Raw genomic sequence first — 27,625 nt, forward strand, 5'->3', positions numbered from 1 at the left:
TTAACAAAACACAAACAAACAAAAACTGGAGCTCAGAGAGGTTAAGCTATTGGCCTAAGGCAGTGGTCGGCAAACTGTGGCTCGCAAGCCACATGAGGCTTGCAAGCTGCGGTTTGCTGCTCTGTTGACTAATGAGTTTGCAGACCACTGGCCTAAGGTCACACAAGGATGGAACTGGGATTTGAACCAGGCCATCTGGATTCAGAATTTATGCTCTTAGCCAACAGAGTGCCATTCTGTTTCCCATTGCAGCAAACATTCTATTTGGAATGCGACTCTGCTGGAAGAATCTATCATTTCTATTCCCCAGAATTGCAGGACATGGCATCCCTAACAAAGCTGGGATGTGGCTCCCTCTTCCTTCTTGCCATTCACTCCTGACAAGGCGTGGCCTGAGCACATTGTGTTCCTGGTGGCTGGTGAACTGGAAAGCAGCAGTATTGTTTTAAAACCCATATGTCACTCTTCTTTTAACATCTGAGTTTCCATAAGTTCTTATCTACAGATGGCTATAAAATTCACAGAGATTTTAGCATCTATTAAGTATTTTATGCAAATCTTGAATACCTTGCATCACAATTAGATCAAACATACTGCAATCCAATTTCCGGGTTTAACAGACTAAGTGCCCTGCAAGGACTATGCTGGAATTTTAATTAATTTCACTGTGCAGATATGGCCTCAGTCTCCTTGTTAACTCTACATAGAGAGTCAACTCCTCGACATTATTTCAGTGGACTCCACAGTCAAGTAAATGTAATGTTAAAATAAGTAATACTTATCTAGACTTGGGCCAGATAATTCAGTGCCCCACTCTCTGTTTGGTCTTTGTTAAAGGCAAGGAGCCCTTTGTTCAATTCCTGTGCACTTGATTTCACTTCTGAGATCATTTCTAAATGGTTCTCTACAGATATTTTGTGGAGCGATTTGGGGAAGGAAAACATCTAAACAATTTCTCAGAATCCCATAAAAACCAAGGATGTTGACTGAGGTAAATTGCCCAGTTAGAGAAGCCTTCCAATGAGAATTTCCAGCTAAGGAGCTCACTAAATAAGTAGTCTGTAACATACCTTATTTGCATAAGCACTTAACCCCAATACAGGTGGACTATTCCAAATGAAAATTAAACGTGTAAGAAATGTATGGGAAAAGAGCTAGAGGGTATTCACCACTGCATAAAAAAGGAAATAAAAAATAAATAAATAAACCAACACAACCATTCCCTTCAAATGAAACAAAACTCAAAAGTTCCTCCTTAAATGGCATGCAACCAACCAATTAATTTTAATTAGATCATAAGCCCCTCCTGTTTACCACCCAGTGGTTGAGGGGTTAATGGAATGAGGGAGGGCTACAGGATAGCTGATGAGTGATTCTTGCATGAATAATAATTCCTAAGTGGGAGTGAGATCTGCCATCTCCCTCCCTATCTCAAGGTACTTCAGGCTCAACTGGATATAAAAATTAGACAGTGTTCTTTCTGCTTCATACATCACCCAGCCGAACACAGCTGGCTGTTTGGCTCGAGGGCAAACACATTTGAATAGACAAAAGTACAGGCTATGTTAGGGTAGCTTGACTGAATTGCCCTTCAACCTGGATTTTGTCTTATTCATTTATTTATTTATTCATTCATTCATTTATTTGACAAGCCAGGAGGCCTTTGAAAATGTTCTCAAATCCCAGAACACTCCTTCTTTTAAGAAGGATCATTTTTCCCCTAAATATTTTTTAAAATATATTTTTATTGATTTCAGAGAGGAATTGAGAAGGAGAGAGAGATAGAAACATCAATGATGAGGGAGAGTCATTGATCAGCTGCCTCCTGCACCCCCCACACCAGGGATCCAGCCCACAACCCTCGAACCGTGCCCTCCTGATTCCTAGATCAACACTCAACCACTGAGCCATGCCAGCTGGGCTTCCCTAAAATCTTGTTTTATCATTGATCAGCATCATTTCCACCGCTATGAACCCCAAAGTGATGAGCAAGCTGCTGAGACTCCGAATGTAAGACCTGAAATCAAAGCGGTAACAATGTAGGCATATTCAATGTACCTCTTCGTCCTTCTCTTCCAACATTTGGAAAGCAGCATTGCTCTACAGGTTTATGCCAATCGAGAAGGTAATAACCCCTGTAAGGTCTATGAAATGTGTCCCCTGTATTGGTCTCCTGTACCTCTTGGGGTGTGGTGAGCTGCTTGAACATTTAGGGGCAGGTTGGTCTGCCACCAAGTTGAAGATTTTGGTGACTGATCATTGTTCATAAAGTAAACAATGGGCTTTTCAGAAGGAAGCAACTGTGAATACTGGAAGATAAAAAATCAGGAGAATGGAGGCACAGAAAAGAAGAAAGGTGGGCTCTTGGAATTCGACTCTCAATCCCATTGCCTTTTCTTTTCTGTAACCAGGATGAATAAAGAAACAAATCTCCCACTTTATTGAATTAACAACAACACCCAATGGGAAATAAAAGAATTTGTCAACCCTGCTCCCAGGATTCTATGGGAGAGAACACTAATGGATTGGCCTTGCAGATTTAGCTAGTCATAGTAAAGGGATGAAATAAATAGCAGGGAGACAGACTCCACCAAAACAACAACAAAATTATCTTCCCCAACTGTGATCAAATTGCTCCAATCTTATAAAAAGATGTATTTGATAACAACACTTGATGCTTCAGAACATGTGAGAAATTGCTAAAATAAATAAGTGAAAGAGAAATTGTGGTTTCCTCACACAAAAAGAATGCTATCGAAGCTACATAATTAGACTTAGATATATATTAACATTATAATTTTTAACTTTAAAAAGGCCTGAAGTTTTCTTTTTTAAAAATAATCTATACATGGTTTGTACACTCCACTTGATGCTTCTGTATTTTGAACACACACACACTCTTTAATGAGTAGTTTCTGTGCACAAAAATGACATTATCTTTACATAATAACACATATAATTTTGATAAAATTACCAGTATAATGAAATCCACTTTTGTTTTCTCCCCTCTCCCCAACTTTTTTGCTTTTACTCTTTTTTAAAATTTATTGATTTTATGTATGAGAGAGAGAGAGAGAGAGAGAGAGAGAGAGAGAGAGAGAGCTTTGTTGTTCCATTTATTTATGCATTCATTGGTTGATTTTTGTATGTGCCCTGACCGAGGATCAAACCAGCAAACTTGGTGTATTGGACAAAGCTCTAACCAACTTAGCTACCTGGTGAGAGCCTAACCTTTACTCCTAAATAAACTAGCTTTGACACCTCAAAAAAAAGAAGAAATACCTTTCATTGGCAATGAGTTTTGTGATTGCATAACTACTTAAATTCCCTGGTCCTGAAAGTTTATTTAAAAGCCTAAAATCTGTATTTGTGACTATGATTGAGTTTTGTCAAGACACAGGAGCATAGGATTTGAGCCCAGAATATATGGCAAATAAGAACAAGATTGTAAATCTACATATGTTCATAAGTAAGCCATGGGCACTAAAGATTTTTAACCAAATGGAAAAAAAGTATGTGCTGCTAACAGAGTGAAGGTTATAAGAAATGGAGGGTGGCCAAGAGAATCGATCCAGAAAAATGGATAGGAAGTTCATGGACTCCTCAAAAGGAGATGGGTGCTGTATGACTGAGGACATGGATCTATTCAGTGATTGGTATTGAACATAGAGGGGGTGTGAGTTCTGAGTCCTTGAGAACTCTATTGCAGTGTTTCTTAATGGGAGAAAAACAAACACAATACTTTCAAAAATGCACATATTCTGCTCATTCCATTCTAATATTCTGTCCTCAGGAGACATGTCCCCAAATAGTAAAATCCCCAGGAACTTTGTCAAATAGAATGAGCATTGCAGAGTCTTCTGGTTAAGAAGGAGTCAAGGAACTATGGAGCCCAGGCATTTGGGAGAGTCAATGTCATGATATTCTAGTAAGGATTCTTTCTTATCAATATCCACAAGCACTCTACAGAGCTATCTTCAAAGCTGGCCTTTTGCGTTCACTCTTCCTTTGCTGCAGATGTGTACTTTGCCTCTGCCCTCCTTCTTTGCTTCTCTGATCTCTCCATTCCACTTCACTAACTTGGTCTTCCTAAATCTAGCTCTCCTTTAAGACTAGGCTCACAGATCACCCTTACTTTCCAGGTCGAGTTAAAAGCTTCTCATGCATGTTATCCCAGCACCCTGGGTTTCTCGCTATGCATGTCAGCACTTGATTTATTTATTTACTTGCTTATGTTCTCATTATGCTCTGAGCTTTGTGAGGTCAGAGGGCCTGTTTCATTTGCCTTTGAAATCCTCCTCTTAATAGGGTCCAATGCAAAGTAAGTATCTTCTTAGTATTTGTTGGAAAAAAACTAAACTGAAATTCCTAAACAGGTGTTTAAAGACAAAAGGAGAGATGTGAGAGAGATAAATTTTAATTATTCAATGATCTTAATAAAAATAATGGCATATAGGAAATATCATAACTATGAGATATAAATTATTTTTAAAGCTATATGTAAACATGGAATATAGTTGACTACCAAACGAAGAATATTCAGGTGAGCATTAAAGTAAGTTTAGATAGATACTGCTGAATTAGGAATTTTGCCTTTGGATACATTTAATTGGCATGAAATTCATTGTTTAGACAGGTGCACTTTTTGCTATACCTTGCATCACAGAAGCCACAGCAACCCAAGGGTGGGAAGATATGTGGATCTCTATGATCCTCTGTCTTTCCATGCTCTTCCTGGCTATGTTATGTCTGAGCTGCATAGTTTATCCCATCCTGTGAATCTTATTTAGGAAGATGTATTAAGTGAGTCTGGAAGATGGAAAATGAAGAAAATATAAAATAGCTGATATTCACTGAGTGCCTGCTATGTGCCAGAAATTTTAAAAGAATTCTACTTACATGAACAAATGTAGTTGTTACAACCACCATTCAAGATAAATATTTGCTCCATCAGGTGTGGAAACTGAATTTCACTGAGGTGAAGTTGCTCTCCTAAAACTGCATAGGAACTGAAGAAAAGAGAATTAGAATTAAGGCTTGTCTGTCCTCACAATCTATGTGTAATCCCCACACCCCACACCCCATATTCCCACTGGTTCATGGAGAGCAAGATCCACCACCGAGGGCTGACACAGGGTTCCCTGCTACTGAGATGACACACGATAGAAATGTTTAGCTACATATGCAACAGGGGTTGTATGGCATAGTGAACATATTCATTAATCTGGGGAGGTAAACTTGAGAAACTGCACATAAAAATTCATTCATACAACGTAATATTTATGTCCTGGTCCGCATGCTAGGAAATCAATATCAATATTATCTGACTGCCCTTCTTATATGAGGCCAAGCCAGTTTGGTTAATCTGCTGATTCAAGTCCTCCTGAGATGAGGGAAATTTCCTTCTATCCTCTAATTAAGTATCACCCTTCCTCTCTCTGGGACCCCTATTGATTACATGTTAGTCAGGAACCTGCCCACCCAGCCTATTGCCTTCCCCTCTTGGTTTCTATATCTTTGCCTGTTTGTGGGTGAGCTCTTTCTTCTGTTGATGTTCTACCCACAACTTCTGTTTTCAACAGGGTCTATCTTCTTTTCATTTTTATTTTTTTATTGTTTAAAGTTTTACATATGTCTTCTTTTTCCCCAATTGACTCCCCCTTTCCCCCAGCCATTCCCACCCTGGTCAAGCCCCAGTGTCTGTGTCCATTGGTTATGCTAATATGCATGCATACAAGTCCTTTAGTTCCTCTCTAACCCCCCCTCCCCTACTATTTGTCTCTAGATCGATCTATTCTTGTTTATCAAATTATGTTGATCATTATATCCCACATATGAGTGAGATCATGTGATATTTATCTTTCTCTGACTGGCTCATTTTGCATAGCATAATGCTCTCCAGTTCCATCCATGTTGTTGCAAATGGTAGGAATTCCTTCTTTTTTAGCGCAGCATAGTATTCCATTGTGTAGATGTACCACAGTTCTTAGTCCACTCATCTGCTGATGGGCACTTAGGCTGTTTTCAAATCTTAGCTATTGTAAATTGTGCTGCTATGAACATAGGGGTGCATATATCCTTTCTGATTGGTGTTTCTTTTTTGGGGAGATTTAGTCCTAGGAGTGGGATTACCGGGTCAAATAGGAGTTCTGGGTCTATCTTCTTTTTAAAATCACCTATTGGATTTTTATTTCTAGTTACAATTGACATTCAGTAGTATATTCATTTCATGGTTACAGCATAGTGGTTACACATTTATATAACTGATGAAGTAATTCCCTGGTAAGTCTAGTACCCACCTGGCACCATACATAGTTATTAAAATACTAGAGGCCTGGTGCACGAATTCATGCACAGATGGGATCTGGCTGGCCCCCCAATGGGGGCCAATCAGCTGGGCCAGCAGGGGGGAGGGGCCATGGGCAGTTGGACAGCTGACCCTGCCCCCAATTGAGGTGGGAGGGGCTGATTGGGGTTGGGATTGCCAGGGGGAAGGGCCATGGGTAGTTGGCCAACCGGCCCTGCCCCTGATTGGGCTGGGGAGTCAATTGGGGGCAGACCAGCTGGGAGAGGGGCTGCGAGAGATTGGCTGGCCAGTGAACATCATAGCAACCAGTCATTCCAGTCATTTCAGCATCCCAGTTGCTTGGCTTTTATATATATAGATATAATTGACTATATTTTCTAAGCTGTAATTTACATTAATGTGAAGTTCAAAACACTAATTCAAAAAAATAAATCTATCCCAATGTTTATTAGCAGTGTTATTTACAATACCAAGATATGGAAGAAACCTAAGTATCCATCAATAGATGGATTAGATAAAGAAGATGTGGTATATATATATAGAATGAAATATTACTTGACATAAAAAAGAATAAAATCTTAACATTTGAAACAACATGAATGGACCTAGAAGGTCTTATACTAAGTGAAATAAGTCAGACAGAGGAAGAGAAATCATCTATTGGATTTTTAAAATCATGGACTATGTTTCCTAAATTCAAAACAGAAGTTATTTTTTGTGCTCTAATTTTACTTGAGAGCTCTAGTGTTTGCTTGTTTGTTTTTGAAAATATATTTTTATTAATTGCAGAGAGGAAGGAAGAGGGAGAGAGAGATAGAAACATCAATGATGAGAAAGAATCATTGATCAGCTGCCCCAAACTGGGGATTGAGCCTGCAACCCAGGCACTTGCCGTGACCGGGGATCAAACAGTGACCTCTTGGTTCATAGATCAATGCTCAACCACTGAGCCATGCTAGCCAGACTAGAGCCCTAGTGTTTTTTATAAAATAATCTCGAGTGACATTTTCATTGTTTCTACTTCAATGGGGGTTTCCTATTCCAGTCAGTCAGATAGGTCTTCCCCTCTCAGATTGCTAGTGCCCTTGAGTTGTAACTTGTCTTTGCCTCATTATGGAATATAAGCCTTGAACAGTCCAGTTAAGCTATAAGATCTTTTGAACAATGGAAAACCAGAAAATAAAGAAAGAAAAATGCAGTCTCTATCATTATGAACCATCAGAAAGCAATTTGGCAAATAGTTTGCCCTCTGCTGAAACTTTCTGCTCCTGGATCTCCTAGGAACATATTGCAGTCATCTCCCAATCTCAAGGACAGGAGCAACTCATAACTTCCCCATCCATGCCCTCCAGGGTCAACTGGACCAGGCAAGCATTCCCAGTAAAACTGGCTGATGCAACATTTGTTGAAGGGGATCATGTCAACTGACCACTATGGCAGGTACAGAATTCTGGACTTCTCAGTCCTCAGGGATAAATAAGACCTCATCTCTACAAGTGGTACCTGCATTCCTCCCATGTAGTACCATATCCTGGACCTGCTCTTGAAATAAAATCTTAGATCCCTTCCAGTGTCTACCACCAGCCTGCCTCCCCTAGTTCATGCTTCATGCAGAGGAAGATGAGAGGAAAGGAGAATCAGAGCCACATGCACTGGTTGCTCTCTTCCCAGAATTTCCTCAAAACATATGTACTGAGCACCCATTATGAGCTACCAGTGGGACATCCTAACATAGAACTATTAGAAACATGCATAGCTTGATCATGGAACACAATGTTTAATGTTTGTTTACTTGTTTAAAAGAAGCTGTTAAAACTATGATTAAAAGAATGGATGGTCCTAGGCAATCTCTGAAGATTAATAACACAGGATGAGCAAAGCTATAAACATTTTTCTTTTGTGATGCATGAAAACTTTAGTAGTATGCAAAACTTAGGATAACTTTTTCTGCTTGGTAGGGTATCAGTGCTAAGAGAGCAAATTCTCTCATATCTCATGAGAGAACTCATGATAGAAGTACTGTTATCATTCCCATAATTCTGATGATTCTACAGTCCAGGATATGTTAAGTGACTTGCCAAGTAAATAAAGAGTGGAATCTAAATCTTTTTATGCAACATACCATGAAACTTCCTATCATAGGATTGCCAAAACACTAAATAGTGATAGCATTGAGGAATTCTAGCTTTAATCCCTTAAAGCAGTGGTCGGCAAACCGCGGCTCACAAGCCACATGTGGCTCTTTGGCCCCTTGAGTTTGCTCTTCCTCAAAATACCACTGCCTGGGCAAGTCTATTTTGAAGAAGTGGCGTTAGAAGAAGTTTAAGTTTAAAAAATTTGGCTCTCAAAAGAAATTTCAATCGTTATACTGTTGATATTTGGCTCTGTTGACTAATGAGTTTGCCGACCAAAGTCCTAAAGCAATGGTTCAATTTCTAATATAAAAACTTGACAAATATACTTTAGCTGAGTATGAATTAATTTCCTAGTTCAGAGATAGGTTTGTAAGCAGATTTGTTTTCCTTTGAATAACTATGACTATACATATAGTTAGACAAGCTAAGTGCAGAAAACACACAAGCTTTAATGTCATCTTAAAGTTCCCAATATCCAATAGAGGAAGAATGGGGAGGGATCACTACCATGGAAGGGAATTGGGAATTGGTGTTACTTGTCTTTCTGAGCAGGAAAGTGTACCTGTACCTGGCAGAGAAAGATGCAGAGGTCCTCTGGAATCCTATACGTCCTAAGGAATTGCATTTTCCTTTTCAAGCAAGGGAGGAACAATGTTGTCATTGGTAGGTGTCAGCCACACAGTATTAGCACATGGACTGGGTAACAACAAGGGTCATTGACATTAGGTAGGTCCTCATTAAGTATTGGGCTAGCTGGTGGGAGTGCTGACATCTATCAATAGATGCCGGACATTCAAGAGCAGAGCTTCCCATATATAAAAAAATTTACTCATTTTTTAAATATACACTGCTAATCATGTAAGTATGCATAGCTAATCAATGCATATTTATAGCTAACCTATAAGCATGCATAGCCAATCAATCTTAAAGATGAAGTCATAATCAAATTCCACCCAATCTGTATTATATTTAAATCCAATAAGCTTAACCAATTAAGGGACAATCCCATTACTCAGGTTATAGTGCTATTTAATTGAGGGTCCCAGTTCCCCAAAGGGTTTTGTTTCAAATAGCTCTATCAATGCAAGTATATATAAATATACACATAGTCCTAGGTTCCACATTGCAGGGGTGTCTTCTCTATTGCATAGTTGCTATTTTTCTTTAACTATTACTTTCCTTACTCCATCAGTCTTCTCATTTCCTAGATATTTGCTTTCTTGTTTGAATGCTTCACCTCTAAAAGCATGTTATTTTTCACAACTCATTACCCAATTTATAATAATTATTTCTAATTTCTATTCTTTTGTTTTATAACATTGTATTCATGTTTTTAATTGCCTTAGATTTGTTAAAGAAAAACTCCCTGCACATATCACATTTTACATGAGTCTCTCACTTCTGAGAGAACTTCTCTAAAATGCTCATAACACACAGGTACAGGACCCCTGAGAGCCAGTAGATTGAGAATAAGATGAGCTGGGTTAAATTGTTGCCCCTCCACTGGTAATTACATCTAAGGGCACCATTGATTCCACATTTGATAATACACTGACCCTGCAATAAGGAACAGATTACAGTGGGGAAAATGGAAGTGGTTACTCATATTTTCTTGGTGAGGCAATTTTTCTAGACTTAATAAAAGGGCCTAGAATCTACAGTAAAGGTATTCAATAGATTGGTCAAATTATTTCCCATGTAGACCCACTAATGGAAGTTAAGTGGGAAAAGGAAACTTTCCTGAGTTGACTGCTTTAAAACCGCAAAAGTAAATGCCTAGTACATGCTCTAGGTTTCAGTTCCTTATTTAAAACATCGGTTCATTGTCTAGCTTATTTTCACACATTATCTTTAGACTTTTTTACATCCTGTTACTTACCCTCTTAAGAAATGTTTTTCTGTTTTTTTTTCCTATCAGTTGGTAATAGTAATTTCTAAAGAAAGAAAAAACTATGTGCATATGTATATATGCAGATAGTGCACATCTGTATAAGATAGAAATATATGTACAGTGAGCACGTAACCCTAAGTAAATAATATCAATAGACTTTGAAGAATTTTTTTATTCTATTTTTATACTGATATAAAATTTTATGCTTTTCTCTTTTTTTAGTTCATATTTTTTCCTTTTTGTTGAATGTATTGGGGTGACACTAGTTATCAAAATTATGTAGGTTTCAAGTGCACAATTATACAACACATCACCTGTGCAGAGTATTGTGTGTTCATCACACTAAGTCAAATCTCTATCCAAGTCACTTCACATTTTTTGACATTGCTATAGTGAAGTCGGGCAGACGTTAACCTTAATTCTAAAAGGCTTGGACAGAGTAATCATACCCAAAGTCCCAAAGTTAGTGATAGAAACAGCACTTGAGCTCTTGTCTCTTAGCCTCAACTTCCTTGTACTAGAAGCATTGAATAAAGAAACACACCTATAGTTCTACATTACTAGAGACCACCCTGCCCTTACAGATAGGGGTGGCCCAAAATAAAACTGAGAGAGAAGAAAAGAGGTTCAGTTGTCGTTTGGAGATCTTCCTGTTCTAGTCACATCCGTGGCTCATTTATTAATCTATCCCCTTTCTGTTCTTTAACCTTTCCATGGCTAGCCTCCACACCCCGGCCACTATCCTGTTCCTTGGTCTGAAGGTTTTGTTCTATCTCAGCTCCCTCCTCAGTTTCTCCTTGCCTTCATTAAGACACCCTCCAAGTCCTCAGTCACAGACTCTGCCCTGTGCTCAAGCTTTAGGACATGAGGCTCATATTTACTTACACACCACTGACCCCCCTTTATCTCCCAGGTAACATGATGTGCATTTTAGTGAGGGTCTTTCTGGAGACAATGCCTCTGCCTTTGCAAATTCCCAGAAATGAGAATGCAGGTAGTGTGATAAGGTAACACCAAGACAGACCAGTAGGCTCAATGTCAGGGCCGAGTGATTGCCTCACATTCCCCAGACAGGCAGTGGATGTACCTAGAAATATGCCAGGAACATGACTCAGTAGGAATAGGATGCCCCCCTCTCTCTGCTAGCATTGCTGAAAGAATAGACCATTTATAGATTTTCCACTTGCCCCTCAGACCCTCTGAAGTTGTTGGCCTATAGGGCAAGAACATATCCTACTGCACAACATTGTGGAGGTACCTTTCTCTAAAAGACAACAGAGGTCAAGGTTAGCCATGAGTTAGTCATGGCTGCTCATAAATCCCTCATAGAAAATATTCTGTTCTTTGCCCTAGCTTTGGTATCCTAATAGCTCTCAAGTCTACCCACAGTTTGGAGCTCGGCTCAGGAAATATAAGGAGTTCAGAAAAAAAGTGAGAAAGCTACTCTATATCCACATGCAGAGATCATAGCTCATCAGCTTTCTTTCAAATACACTAGATATTCTTATCAATTAATTCAAATCATTAAAGAACAGTATGCCTATTGCAGTGCTAACTTGCCATTTACTCTTCTTTACTTAACACAGATATGCTAGCCTATACAGTAAAATAGACTTGACTTTGTGGCTCAACAAAGTCATTAATTGGATATAAAACCATGGAAAGATCATTTAATCAGTACAAACCCTATGTACCTATAAGTAAAATGAAGCTAATAATAAAACTTACCTTATAGACAGAGGATTAAATAAGTATGCTTATTACAGTGTCTGCACAACTACAACTGTTAGCTATTATGATTATTATTAAATAGTTCAATCATCCAAACTCTACTCAGTTTCTTCATAGCGGTAGGTATTCCATCTTCCTTGGTGGTTAGCACTATAATCCTCTTCTTAGATTTGCAAAAGTGAACATTAATGGTAAGCTCATATTATTTATAGATTTCAACTAGAATAGTCTTCCTTCCTTTTTACCCAGCCCACTTTTTTGCTTTCATATTATATTCCAAAATTCTGTCCTTTGGGGTTGAATTTTTTTTATGCATGAGCTCAGTCAAAAGGTGATTTTAAGAAAAATAATGTTGAATCAAATTCACTCTGTCTACTTTTGAATTAGAAGCAGATGAAAGTAACATTTTATATTTCTGCCTGAAAGAAACATAAGGCTGTTTCTGAGCCCAGATAATTCACTAATAGCTGAAAGTATCCAAATATCTCATCTTCATTCAGGAAGTCTCCTGGCTAATTATGAAAATATTAATTAAGTTAGGGGCAATTGAAAAAAGTTACTTTTGAACCTGCTCAATATGAGCTAGTATTAAGTTACTACTGTATTTGTGTGGAGTCAAGTTTCAGAAACATCTGGGAACAGATTCCCTTCAAATGTAACTATGGCTTTATGATCTTCTTTCTCCAACGAAAGAAGGAGGTATTCTACTGTCAGCCAGCACACTTGACCTTTGAAAATTACTCAAAAATTAAGTTTATCTAAAACCATTCAAAAGTACAGGGTAGGGTGAAAGTAGGTTTACAGTTCTGAGTACGAGAAACAGAGTTTATTCTTGTATTATGATTTATTAATTATTATACTCTTTTCTATATGAACAACTGTAAACCTACTTCTGCCTCACCCTGTATGCCCAAACTCTTTCATAATGTATTGGTTTCGTGTTCTGGAGTTTGTCCATTTGCCCTGCCAGATCCACTGTCTACTGTTTCCACCCTGCTCTGTTCCCAGAGAGACTGTCTTACAGACAGCATCCATGGATTCATTTGCCGGAGGGCTTCTAGCTGGTTTCAGTCAATGGGTGAATATTATAAGCTTAGAACTTGAGAAGAGAATTAATTTGAGGATGTATTCCCTGCCTCCCCCAAACCCCCATGCTGTGGGCATCATTCTACCAAAGGCTCATGTTCTGCTCCTGTCTCTGTGTCTCACCTCTTTGGATGGGAATGACTTTCTGATATTACTAGCTCTGGGTACTGCACACCCCTTGTTTGTTTCCTAAAACTCCACCCATGCTGTTAAATTAGTCCCTATATCAAGTTTCCTGAAATTTTTCACTTTGAGTGTGCCATAGCATACTTAGCGTTAAAAAATTCTAAGCCTATTCAGATTCTGTTCCCTTTGCCTAGCATACTGTTCCTTATCTTACCTGCCTGGAGAATATCCATTCATCTTTTGAGACATAATGTCAAGGACAGCTCTGCACAGCTTTCCCCTCTGGCCCTCCAAAGATTGAGTCATGCCCTTCCCTGGGCCTAAAGCCTTGAGCTAGGTTGGCTGGGTTCAAATCTTGGCTCCACCATTTACTGGTAACATTAAATGAGTCACTTCATTTTCCTTGGCCTCAAATTTTTCATTTGTAAAATAGACACAATAAGAGTAATTCCCTACTAGGGTTATTGTGAGGGTTAAATTAGTTAATACTTTTAATGTTCTCTAACACTGACTAGAACATTTGAATCAGTAAACATTATTATTGTAGTCATTGTTATTATTTTCATTATTAATCAACATTGTTAGGCTGTCCATGCTGCTCACCTTGGTCTCCCTAGCACTAGTATTTCAATAATTGTCTACTGAGTATTAGAAACAGTGAGCCTTGTGAACATTCTCTTCTCTGGGCTACTTTCCATTTCCAAGGGGATACTAAAAGTTGTGTGAGGTGTAGAATTCCATTTTGACTTTTCCGTGGAGTTGTATTTGAGGAGAAATGAAAAGCTCAGATATGGGGATTAAATATACTATGGATACTCTGAGAAACTCAGATTAAAAAGTTACATCGAGCTAACCAACATAAAAAAATTTTTACAAAGGTGCCTCTAGGATTTCTTTTGGTAATGTGATTTAGAAACACACATGGAGGAGAGAATCTAGCATGCACACCTAAAAGTAATAGACATATGTGAACAATAGGAGGATGCTTATCTAATTTAGACTGCTAGTTCTCCAGAAGTCTGATGTTTAGGAAAATGGCAAGTAGCCTACTTAGTATGATTGTTTTTTCACGATCTCAAAAAGCTGTTGTCTAAAATGACAGAATCTGAGGGTTATATCTACTCCTTAGAGGTTAGTGCTGGTCACAAGCTAGTCTTCAACAGATAAAACCTATTTACAGAAAACTGATTTCCTGAACAACATGATAAACTGATTATTGAAGTGAAAATCAAATGTTCAGGTAAGTTAAATACACCCATAAGTTAGAACCCAGTGAGATTCTCTCATCTAGAGATTGTCTTCCATTTCTGGGACACTTACATCTCCAAACTGACTTTCTGAGGCCCTTTGTTTCATGTCTAGACACTTCCATTACAGCAGCCCTGGCTGTCCAGCAATCAAGCCCAGCCTTTCTTATGAAAGGAAATTTTAAAATTAGGAAAAGAAAGAAGCAAGGGAAGTTACTAATTATATACTGTTGGCATACTCTTCATGAGGGGAGTCACTAAGAACTTTATATGCATTATTACATTCATTTGTTATAATTATAATTATGTTAACAATAATCTTATGAGGTTCCTTATTATTATATTCATTACACAAATGAAGAAACTGAGGCTGAGGGATAAGTAATTTGCTCCAGGCCATGCAACTAATAATAAGTTCTACTTTCTTTTATCACCATTTATATTATTTTTATCTGATCAGAAAATTTCAACCACAGGCCATACCTCTTCTCCTACCCCCAAGGAGCATCAGGAGATGTGTGGAGCATTTTTGTTTGCCACATTTTTGCTCAAGTCCTTCTGGTTTTAATTGTGTGGCCAGGAATGAGCCTGGTGAGCCTGGTAAGTTAACATGTTTTCTAACTCTATTAACAAAACTTTCACATTTAAATACAAATAATTGGCAAATTATTTTGTATAGTGACTATAGTTTTAGATTTCAACAAATACAGCAGAACCAGAACAAATACATCATAAAATGCTACCTTCCAAAGTCATCACTCTGAAATTGGTACATGCATTTCAATGTGTCCCCATTATTGCAAATTGTCATTTCTCTCTGTGTACATTCTTTTCCATATCCTCAAATTTACCCTCTATGAGGAGTTGTCTGAGTTAACTCTTAGTCAATTACATTTAATTTGTTTGAATTAGAAAAAAATAAGTTATTCACATCATGTAATGGGATAGACATGAGCAAGGCAGAAGTCTATAAAAAGACAGATTATACTTCTAGATAACAATTTTCTTTGTTAACATTTAGGTATGACTCAGACCAATGGAATAGAATTGAGACCCCAGAGATAATTCCACATGTAAATGGGCAAATAATTACCAACAAAAAAGCCTAAAACATACAATGGAGAAAAGAAAGTCTCTTCAATAAATGGTGCAAAATAATGAAACTAGACAACTGTTTGTCCTCACATACAGAAATTGACTTAAAATGAATCAAAGTCCTAAATATAAGCCCTAAAACAATAAATTACCTAAAAGAAAACATAGATTCTAAACAGATGAACCTTTGTCTTTGTTGTAGTAAAATATAAAAATGTTTTTAAAAGTTTAAAAATGTTAAAAAGTTTTTAAAATGTTTGAGTTACTTTTCCTGAAACTTGAAGTGTGATATTAAGGACACATTCCCCACTGCCCTTGTTGGAGAGTGGGAATTTTTGCCCATTCCAGAGAGACCATAACTATGCCCCAGATAGAGTTGTCAGTGCTGACACCAGGCCAGGACTTGAGATACGGTCTCATGGCCCCTTCCCAGCACATAGGCCTTCTTTCATAGATCACTGTCAGCTTTCTGAAGAACAGGATGACCCTGTAAATAACATGGTCGTCAATGGCATGATCCTGACGTTGCTTAGGAAAAACTGTTTTGTCTTGGGTTACTTGTTCTGCAAAAACAGGATGTGGTTAATGTGCTTAAAAGTGGTCCCACACAAAGGGTTGGGGCTGCTCTCTGGACTCCCTGCGTGGAGAGAGAGCAGTCGATGGCCGGCTATTAAAGGCTCCCTAAATTTTAATTTGGTCTGGACTCTAGTGGTCGTTCACTCGTGTTAGCTCCACAACACCCTGAAGTGTGTATATCTCATAGATAAGGATTTGAACTTTGATTACTGACTTAGAGTGACTTACTATGATATCCATATGTGTGAGTGATGTACTTTTCCCCAGATATGCACCTATGAGTGCACACCCTGATTGATAACCACATGTAGCCCCTCACCCTGTTTAAGATTAACATGTGTGCATTGACATAATTCATTGAGAGCCACCTGAACAGCTGCGGGTATGAACAGGCTTTAAAAATGGGTCTTGACCAGCCAATAGTGCTCACCTATTTAGACAACCACAAAGGTACGTCCTTTTGCCAGTCTGGCAAGCAACGCCACACTGGGCCGCTTCACGCTCCTCTCCCTGCCAGACCACAGAAGAACAGCTGGTACCTCCCTATAGAGATGTGACCCAACTCTCTGGTGAGGAACGCGGGACCAGCCCAACTGCTGGACCCCAGAGGACAGCACCACCGGGATCCCGTTAAGCCTGTACCCGCAGCATCAGGAACTTTTGTGAGTAATAAAACGCTGTGTGATTTCCAACTGCATATGTTCTATGTGGTGTAATTTCTCCAGCAGTTAATTGAATTGCTTTGCCATACACTTGGAACTGAAATTAAGGTTTTTGGTCTTTTCGGTCCTAGGCCTGACCTTGGTCCTGCTTGCGCAGAGCAGCCTCTTCGCTAGCAACTACTTGAATGTACCAACACCTGCACGGTTAAAGTTTATCTCAAGGGACGCCTTGGATAAACACCCCAGATCCTTTTTCGTGTCTATCTGGGACAGTCTTAAACAGGATTTCACGAATTTGACCCCAAAGGCAAGGGAAGTGAAGGCAATATAAATAAATGAAACTATGCCAAACTAAAAAGCTTCTGACGACAAAAGAAACCACAACAAAACAAAAAGGCAACCAACTAAATGGGAAAATATATTTGCAAACAATATTTCCAACATGGAATTAATGTTCAAAACATAAATAACTCAAGAATTCAACACCAAATAACCCAATTAAAAAAATGGGGGCAGAGGACTTGAACAGATATTTCTCCCAAGAAAACATACAAATGGCCAACAGATACATTAAAAGATGCTCCACTCACTAGCTACTAAGGAAATACAGATCAAAACTACAATTAGATATCACCTCATACCTGTTAGAATGGCTGTTATCAACAAAACAAGTAATAACAAGCGTTGGAGAGCTTGTGGAGAAAAAAAGAAGCCTCATTCACTGCTGTTGGTAATGTAGCATCATTCACTGCTGGTACAGCCACTATGGAAAACAATGTGAAGGTTCCTATAAAACTAAGAATAGAGTTATCATATGACCTAGTAACGCTTATTCTGGCCAAATTGAAAACATTTGTATGCTAAGATATATGCACCTCTATGTTGCTTGCAGGATTGTTCATGGTGGCTAAGACAGAGACAACTGAAGTGTCCTGTGAAAGATGATTAGTTAAAAAAGATGTGGTATATAAATACAATGGAATACTACTCAGCCAGAATAAAAGATGAAATACTGCCATTTTTTACAACATGGATAGATCTTGCGACTATCATGCTAAGTGAAATAAGTCAGACAGAAAAAGTCAAGAACCATATGATTTCACTCCTATGTGGGATATAAAACTGAAAGCAACAAATGAACAAACAAGAAAAACAAAACAAAAACTCATAGATACTGACAACAGTATGGTGGTTACCAAAGGGAAAGGGGGAGAGGGAGTGATAAAGGATAAATGGGAGGGGGATCAAATATATAGTGATGGAAGGAGATTTGACTTTAGTGGTGGGCACACAATGCAATATACAGATGATGTATCATAGAATTGCACATTTGAAACCTATATCATTTTATTAAGCAATGTCACCCAATAAGTTTAATTAAAACAATTTAGGTGTGATTATAATTCTCAAATTGACAGCCCCATGTGCCTCACAAAAACTGAAACTGAGGACGCTTCTAAAGTGAAGCTCCAAAAATGTGCCGAGCCTTATTAGAATGATACACAGAGTAATGGTCACTTCGACATTCACCTTCTGTTATATCTTTTAGAAATCAATTTTGTTATTTTATAATACACTTAGTATCTGTTCACACAATTTGCTTCACAGACTTACTTCCTTCTTATTTGGAGTCCACATTTTATTCTCTAAGGCACCCCTCAGAGCAAAGCGGTCCCCTCAACCTGAGATTAAACTCAATCATGTGAGCTGGCAGAGGCATCAAGATGCTGGCAGTCTAGAGACTCTGAGCCATCAAGTTGAATTCTGCTAGAGACTCCAACCTAGAACAAGAAATATGTAGGGACCGATGACTTCTCTTCTTTTTAGTTGAACAACTTTCCACGACTCCTTGTATAAACTTAGACTATCAAATACCTGGGGAAAAATACCTCTTACGAGTGGCAAATGAGACCACAGGAAAAGAGCAGTGAACAAGCACAGAACAAGGAGTCAAGAAGCCTATATTCTGGGCTACTCTGCAAATTCCAAGTTGGGGAGCTTTGGGCAAATTCTTTTACATTTCTGAGCCTAAGTACCCTCATGTGTAAAACAGAGACATTCAGCTAGTTAATGCCGATCACACTTTTAAATTAAATATTGTATTGTTTTAAGGAATCAGAAAGAAAATGAGCTCATAGAAAGATACAAAAGCTAAGAAATTCAGCAGTCAGATTGACAAAAAGGCTGGATTCGAGATGTCTTTCATCTTTAGAAGTCTAGATTCAAAACAGAAATTTATTTGTGACATCATAACCTCTTCCCATGAGTACCTTATTACTACTTCACTGCTCGCCTTCTAAAGGTCATCATGCATTGCAACGTGGGTCAGAACCACTATCAAATCAACCTATTTATACATTTCCTTCAATGTTTCCACTTAGGGGGATTCCTTGACCTAAATTAGAAAAAAAATTCCCAGCTTCCCCAAACATTAAAGCAGGCAGTCCTTCCTTTTGTCTAATGTGGATAACTTGCACCATGATTTTAAGCCTGTTTCCTGACTCAGTGTAAATAGAAACACGATCAACATCTCAGCCATCCTTTCAAAGAGAGTTTCTGATTCATTCTGTAGATAAGATGTCCTTGGGAGGAAACCAGAGGTCATTCTTGCTGTCAAACAAAATTGTTCTCAATATTGAAATAAGAATAATTTGACTTAATCTAAGTTGACAGGGATAAAAAGAGCTCAGTACTGGAATAAATTCACTAATGATATCGGAATTGGGAATCTACAACAACTAAAATACATCCACATTCTGAGGGTAGTTTTAAAGCATTTGATAACTATATAGAGTACCATAAAAAAAGTAACAGAAATAAGAATCCTATGCAAATTTTTTTCTATCTATGACTGGAGAGAATGCCATTTCTTCAAATGCCTACATTATGCAGGGTGGAGCAAAAGGAGGTTTACAGTGGTAATATGGGAAATAATACAATAATTGCTAAATAATAATGCAAAAATAAACTGTATTTTGTGTACTCACCATTGTAAACCTACTTTTGCCCCACACTGTATAATCAATTTCTGTTCTAGCGGAAAGACACTTTTCTGTTTGGGGATTAACAGAAGTGCACTTAAAAGACCTAAAAATGAAAAAAAAACACACAAATTATTGCGTCAGTTTATAAATAATTCTATAAAGTTTGTTTTGATGTGGTCCTTTTCCAGAACAAAGGCAGCATCCCTGCACTGCATCGTGGGTGGTATACTATATTGTTGGCTTGGTTCCCATGCTGTAAGTAAGGAAATGTTATTTAATGATAATTGATATTGTTATGGCAAATGTTTTGATTAGTATCACAATCAAGATTTTGGTTACACAATTATCATTATTATTCCTGTTTCATCTTGATAACAAGATGGGTCACTTAGTGATTGATCCCAGAGACCTGTTGACTTAACCATTGATGGCCTGGTAGTAAATCATAATGGTGACAGTAGGTGTCAGAACTTGGGCAAGTTGGTGACAGGGTGACCAGCTTACTCTGTTTACCTGTGAATGTCAGTTTTACACTGAAAGTTTCACATGGTAGGAAATTTGTCAGACTCAGGCACTCTGGGACAGGGGGTCATCCTATGTGGTGGAGTGTAACTGGGGTCTAGGCATCAGAAAACCCAGATCTGATCTGCCCCTGTTGCTCTCTATCAGATGGCACCTATCTGAGCTTAGTTTTCCACTTAAAATAATCTATCATTAAAAACATCTCCATATAGTAGCCAATTGAGTGTATTTTGAAAACTATAAATTTATACACTTTATAGTTTTAGATCTTTTTATTTTTTATCTTACAAACCAGCAGCCTGAACAGATATGCCCATTCTCTAGAGAACCATGGATTGTCATAGCTTCTGTTTAATGTCATTAGATGTTATGGTTCACTGAGGTGATGCTTGGGGTGAATTTTTGGCTTCACAGTTGTGAAGCTTACTTTATGCCCATAGAAAGCTATCTTCTCTATTTAAATCTGAGCAATTGTATGTGTTGGGGGAAAGAGGAGCAAATTAAGTTTCATCTCTGTTGTGTATTAGCAGTGTGGCTTGGGGTGAATCATCTAACTTTCTTAGCCTTAATGTCTTCATTTGAAAAATAGACAACAATTCTGGAACAAAACATCTTAAAGGTTGTTTTGATTATGAAATAATACACAGGGTGGTGCAAAAGTAGGTTTGTAGTTGTTAGTTTGGAAAATAATAAAATAATTAATAAATAATAACACAAGAATAAACTGCTTCATGTACTCACAACTGCAAACCTACTTTGCCCCACCCTGTGTGTAAAAACAGTTAAGTCATATATAAATATAATAAAAAAGTAAAAGTATATCATTATTTATTATAATATATGTTATAATAAAAATATATAAAATCATAGATATAAATTCCATGATGCATACTAGGGATTTGTCCTCTAATCAAAATATCGTGATATTCAAAACCAAGAGTGTTCTAAGGGCAAATCATGAACTTAAATTGACTTAGAATAATAAAGTTAGAAAGAATCTTAGATACCTTCTGGTCCAACTCCTGAATTGTAGACATGACCCTCTAATGCAATGAAATGCAAAGTGAATTGGGTCCATTTCCACAGCTAATTAGTGGGGGAGCCATGCTATACCTCAAGTGTCTTGATGTTGATAAAAGTCTCTTTTACTACACCTCTTGGTTCCAACTTCCAACGTCCGCCCCCCCCCCCCACCAAGGCCTTAACAATCTTTAATTTTGTACCTATAGCTAATTATTTCACACATATTTTATTTCATTCTCTTAGAAAGATTAACAACTCCAAGGCTAAGAAACCACCAAGACAATTGTGAAAGACTTAATATACAATAAGATTCAACATAAATCTTTAATGCTTTAGTCAATAAATGGTCCTTAATACAGAAAGGATGACATGCAAGTTTGAGATGATCAGCATCTAGCAATCCTTTGCATATCTGTAATCATGACTTAACTACTTTTCATCAGGTTAGACTATGAGGAGGGAATGAGGAAGGAGAGAAAGAGAGAAGGTGGAGACGGAGAGAGATTGAGAGGTTAGATGTAGGTGTGGTCTAAGTTGGATGCATAAGCTGGAGAGACAAGGCAGAATATCTACTGCATAAATATTTGAAATCTCACTCAGACTAGCCTGTAGTTGAAGATGGGTAAATGCTCAAGGGGAACTGCATGACATTAGGACTAGGGTCTGGCAGAAAGTTGTGGTGAGGAGCTTCAGGGGAAAAAGAAACTCTGGGGTTTCAAGGAAACCTCTAGTAAACAGAGTCCTGAGCAGACTGGAGCTAAGTCAACATAGGAAGGGATTTCCATACTCTCATGTGTATACAAAGCACCCTAGAAAGCCTTTCCAACAGAGATGCTGGAGTCTTCTCCCAGAGTTTCTTATTAAGTAGGTGGAGGGGGTTGATCCATGAATCCACATTTCAACAAATGACTTGGATGTAGGCACCATGGCCTACACTTTAAGCATCAGGCACTTTGGAAAACTTGTGTGTCGTTAGGTGTCTTCTTCACCTCGGCACCTCCAGACTCCCTCCAAGTCTCAATACCATTCACAGGGCCAACGCTCTAGGCATGTTTCATTTGAAACCATGAAAGGAGAAGGAGCAACTGCTGCTGTTCTGAAGAGTTAGGATGAAGCCAGGACTTGGATCATAATGATGGTAATGATGATGATGGTGGCCATCGCATACATGCTCACAATGTACCAGGCACTATGCTAAAGGCTTTCCATGAGATGTATCAGGTGAGCCTTACAGCAACACCATCAGCAAGAACAGCAGCATTAGCTTCATTTTATGTCAGAGGAAACTTTGGCTTTAAAAGGTAAAGCAATTTGCCCATAGTTACACTTCTATGAAGCAATAGAAATATGAGTCGAACCCAGCTCTCCTTGACTGCAAACCCATGTTCTTAATGCCTGCATTTATTGCTTCTCACCAGTTATCTTTTAGACAAGGTTTCTCCACCTTTTCAAATGCAAGTGTCTCTTCATTATTGCAGCTTTCATGGATTCCTCTCTCTCAGGAGCAATTTCTCCCAAACTGTGTTGCCACCCATAACATTCTATCCCACTCGACTGTATTTGCATTATAGGTATCAGTTTATACTCTGTCTCTGTGGCTCTAATGAGAGCTCCAGGAAGACAGGAGCTATATTTTATTCTACTTTGCACCTCCTTGCCTGGACGCCAGTATCGACTCTATAAATGATGGTTGCAGTGAGCATTTAGATGATGCCTTTTCATGCAAAGTTTCTATAGAATACCATTGTTATTGTTGTTTTCAATGCGATGCTGATTTTGAAGATTATAAAGCCACAGTTTGAAAGTGACAGAAATTAAAGGGTGGATAATGATCTGAGACATCTTTTTTTTCCCCCTATCCCATGGGAGCAACCTGAAACATTCTTGAAGTTTGAAAGCAAGTACTTAACTGCAAATAAAGTAACATGTGGAATTTATTATGCCAATTATTTATATGAGCTGAGAGTAAAAATAGGCGCAGGAAGGGTTTAGATACATTTGAAGATGAGAGCTGCATAACAAATTGTTAATAGCAAATTAGTCTGGTTCAGGGCATGTCCATCATTTCATCCTGAAGGAAAACCATCCTCTTCCCCCTAAAAGGCTCTCTGGTCCCAATTGTGAGAGCTGAGTGAGGGGTTAATAGGATTTAGTCAAAGTTAATTTGGTGCTTACATTTATATATAGTTTTTTTCTTTTTTTACTTTTGTACTTGCATTTGGTCTTCTCATATGCTAAGTGCGACTTGGCACTAGGTTAAGACTTTAGATTAGTACCACTGAATCAAGCTACATCTAGCACAGTGGTCGGCAAACACATTAGTCAACAGAACCAAATATCAACAGTACAACGATTGAAATTTCTTTTGAGAGCCCAATTTTTTAAACTTAAACTTCTTCTAACGCCACTTCTTCAAAATAGACTCGCCCAGGCCGTGGTATTTTGTGGAAGAGCCACACTCAAGGGGCCAAAGAGCCGCATGTGGCTCGCGAGCCACAGTTTGCCGACCACTGGGTCCTAGCACACCACTGACCCTCAAAAAAATGTTACAGAAAAATAAATTGGGTGACAGGATGCTTGGTTACTTTCCCTTGGGCCACAGAGGTCGCTTTCAAAATCCTATTGGGACTCACGTGATTCCACACCAGTGCTATAAATCAATAGAGTTGTTTTTTTTAAAATCTCTTGATCAACTATGGTATCCAAGGTGATATAAAAGAAAATACTGATCTTAATAATCAACTTCAGTTAGTTTATGAATATCATTGGTCATTCTCTGAGAATTTCCTGGTACTGATATGATTGGATACAAGTCACTATAAGGACTCTAAGTTTTAAAGGGTCTACAAAAGTGTTTTGAATGTCCTTCCTCCCTCTGCATTCCAGCCTCTATGAATCCTCCCACCAGAGGCACGCGCAAGGAAAACACACCATTTCAATTCAGAAAGAAGTAGGCACTCAATACATTCTCCCTGGATGATCCTTCCCAGTTACTTTGTTATTGACTATTGAACAAATTATTCTTAATAAAAATCTTATTTCTTAGACTTCCATATATGTACTTAGTATTAGCTATTTCATCAAGGAAGGCTCTCGTGTTATGTATCATATCCATTTCTCCAAAAATCTTACTGTTACATGTAATTTCACTTCCTTCCAGAACTAGGAGTAAAGCTAGTTAAGTTGCAATTACCAAATATAACTGCAATGTAAAATGAGATGTGTATTTCCACAGGCCCTTCTCATTTTGCCTAACTCTCTGTAGGCATGGAAAGTGCAAAGTTAAAATGCTTACAATCAAGGTAATCAGATCACCACTAAGTAAAATGTAGTTGCCTATACAAGGTAACCCGCTCCACCTGAGAAGAATGAAGGAACTGTAAGCAGTACTGCTGCCCGCCGTCCCTGTTGAGATATTAGTAACAAAAGAAAGAAGCCTTGCCCTTGGCACATAAGCTATCACACTTGAAATAGATTTTTCCAAAAGTGCAATCTGATCATCCTTGCTGAATGCCTGTAAACTCAGAATTATTGCTGGAGTACCAAGGTGGACTGGGGTTTCTAGAAATAAAAGGCCCATGAGAATGGGCGTGCACACACACACACACACACACACGTGCATACACATACACACACATACACAAACATGCTACTTAGGGATTTTCAGTGCACCCAGAGAAAGGGGCAGACTGCTTGAATCAGTGACTGGCTATAAAGTACGGAGCCTGGGGTATAACCTGCTCTGAACCAAGCACTGTGAGAGGAGGCTGATAGTAGAAAGCTGGACAGTACCATCTCTAACCTGAAGGTACATAGAATGTATAAGGGAGACAAGAAAAGGAGCACTTACTAAGTCAGGTAATTTGTAACAAATTCTGCATTATGAGTCATATTTCTACAAATTTGATTTAGCAAACCTTGATTGAGTACTTCCTAAATATAAGGCCTTCTGCCAGGTGTCCCAGGGGATGAAGAGTAAGGTCCAGGTTTTATTATAAAGAAGGAGAACATAAAGGAAATAATCTCTCTGTGGACCTGTGATGAGGCCCTCTGCTCAGTGCTCAGCCCACTAACTGAGTGAACAGGCATATGGTTCCCACGGCAAACAGCAGCATCTCCATGTTGCAGAGGCAGAACCTGAGATCAGAGTAACTTATCTCAGATTTCACCTGCCACTAGAGTCAGGACTCTGTCTAGGAAGGCCTATGAGGACTTGTTCCACACACTGGACTGCTTCCTCGGAGATCACTGGACCTTGTCTTTCAGGTCAAGATTTCCACGGGCTGGTCCAGAGCTGGTCTGTGATGACCCATCTCTGGTTCCTTGGCAATTAAAAAGCACCAAGCAGTGCTGTGAGGGACTCCACTTATATGAAGTTGTTTCCTCCCTCCTTTTGTGATAGTAAACCTTCATTTAGGACATGGCGGTGCAGTGATGGCAGCTGTTGTTATTTTTTAAACTCTTTTTTCCCTCTAGAAAAGAAAACTCAAAATTGATACTCAGTGTCAGTTTGTCATGCACTGTTTTGATTTTTTTTTCTTTTAAATGGTGCTTGAAATCTAAAATCTAGGAAACCCTAATTGAATAGACAGTTTTGAGGTCAGTCTGTGTGTAGAGTTGGGTGATATGAAAAATTGTAGAAACTTTCAGTGGCTGTTTTAAAATGTATAGCTTTAAAACCAGGGCTTCCTACATTTTTCAACACCCTTTCATCCACGTTTTTTATGAATTGTTCAAATCACAGGAAAATACCCCATTGTGTGTCCTCCCTGGACCCTTCCCCTGCTTAGATATGTTGCATGATGTGAGTGATGAGAGCCACTTGTACGAAAACGGGGCGGAACTGTTGGTAAAGTGCACCAAAAGGACAGGACTGTTACTCCCAGTTAGTTTGCTTTTCTACCTTAAAGGATAAACACAGCCTCACCCTCCTCAGTCTGCCTTTCCTAATGAAAGGAGGCTACAGGGAAGCTGGCAGCTGCCTCCCACCTCAGTGTCAACAACTTGCTCAATCGTCACTTCTTCCAGAACGTGTATCAGGCAGCTAGAAAGAGGGACCAGGGATGTCAATAACTGGAAAGGAAACTAATCTCATTTTAGCAGCATCCACTCTGTGGTCCTGGCTCATGCTAAAGACCGAACAGTGAGGGGAATGGCGATGGTGAGTTGCAGATGGGAAAGCTTATTGCTCAGCCAGAGAGGCAAGAACCTGGACTTTTCTGTCTTAACTAGAGGCCCAGTGCACGACATTTGTGCACTGGGGGAGGGGGAGTCCCTCAGTCCGACCTGCACCCTTTCGCAGTCTGGGAGCCTTTGGGGGATGTACAACTGCAGTAGAGGTGGGCTGCTGCGCTCGCCAGCCGTCAGCCTGGCTTGTGGCTGAGTGGTGCTTTTCCTGTGGGAGTGCACTGGCCACCAGGGGACAGCTCCTGCGTTGAGCGTCTGCCCTCTGGTGGTCATTGTGTGTCATAGTGATCGGTCGTTCTGCCATTTGGTTGATTTGCACATTACCCTTTTATTATATAGGATGTCTTTTATGCCAATGGCATGTTTCCCTCTCCCAAACCCAAAGCTTTGGAAAGGTCCTAACAAGAGGGACAAAGAGGCATAACATATCATGTGACTTTCGGTTGTGTGCTGTCTCGGTAATGCCAGTCAAGTGGCTGCACTGGTGCCCCCAGGTCCCAGCCCTCCCGGAGATGAGGCAAGGCCAGCGCAACACTGGCCCAGCAAGGTGAGGCTCTGAGCTCCTTAAGGGAGGAAACCTGGTTTATTTATCTTAGTATTCCCCACTCCTAGCACTGTTACTAACAACTGGTAAGTCTGAAATAGATTCTTGAGGAATAAATAAGTGAACAGGGGCAATTACTGAATAGGTGTTCAATAAATATGCATGAATTTAAAAACAACAACAACTGAAGGTACTGAGTCCATAGTATTATGTGAGGGGCAAGATTGAGTCAATGGAAGTAGCCCTCTCTTCAGGAAACATTATAGTAATGCTATGATTACTCAAGGTTCATTTTTCTCCAGATGTCTGTCTCTGTCCATGTCTCTCTGTCGCTCTTCATGTATATGTGTATGTATCTATGTATGTATGCGTGCTTGTATGTACATGTCTACCTATCTATCTCTAGGTCTCTTTCTCTCTCTCTCTCTCTCTCTCTCTCTCTCTCTCTCTCTCTCTCTCTCTCATCTTTCTTTCTTGCTTACTCTACTTTGTCAGTGGCTTGAAAGACT

Source organism: Plecotus auritus, assembly GCF_963455305.1.
Source record: "Plecotus auritus genome assembly, chromosome: 4".
Lineage (NCBI taxonomy): Eukaryota > Metazoa > Chordata > Mammalia > Chiroptera > Vespertilionidae > Plecotus > Plecotus auritus.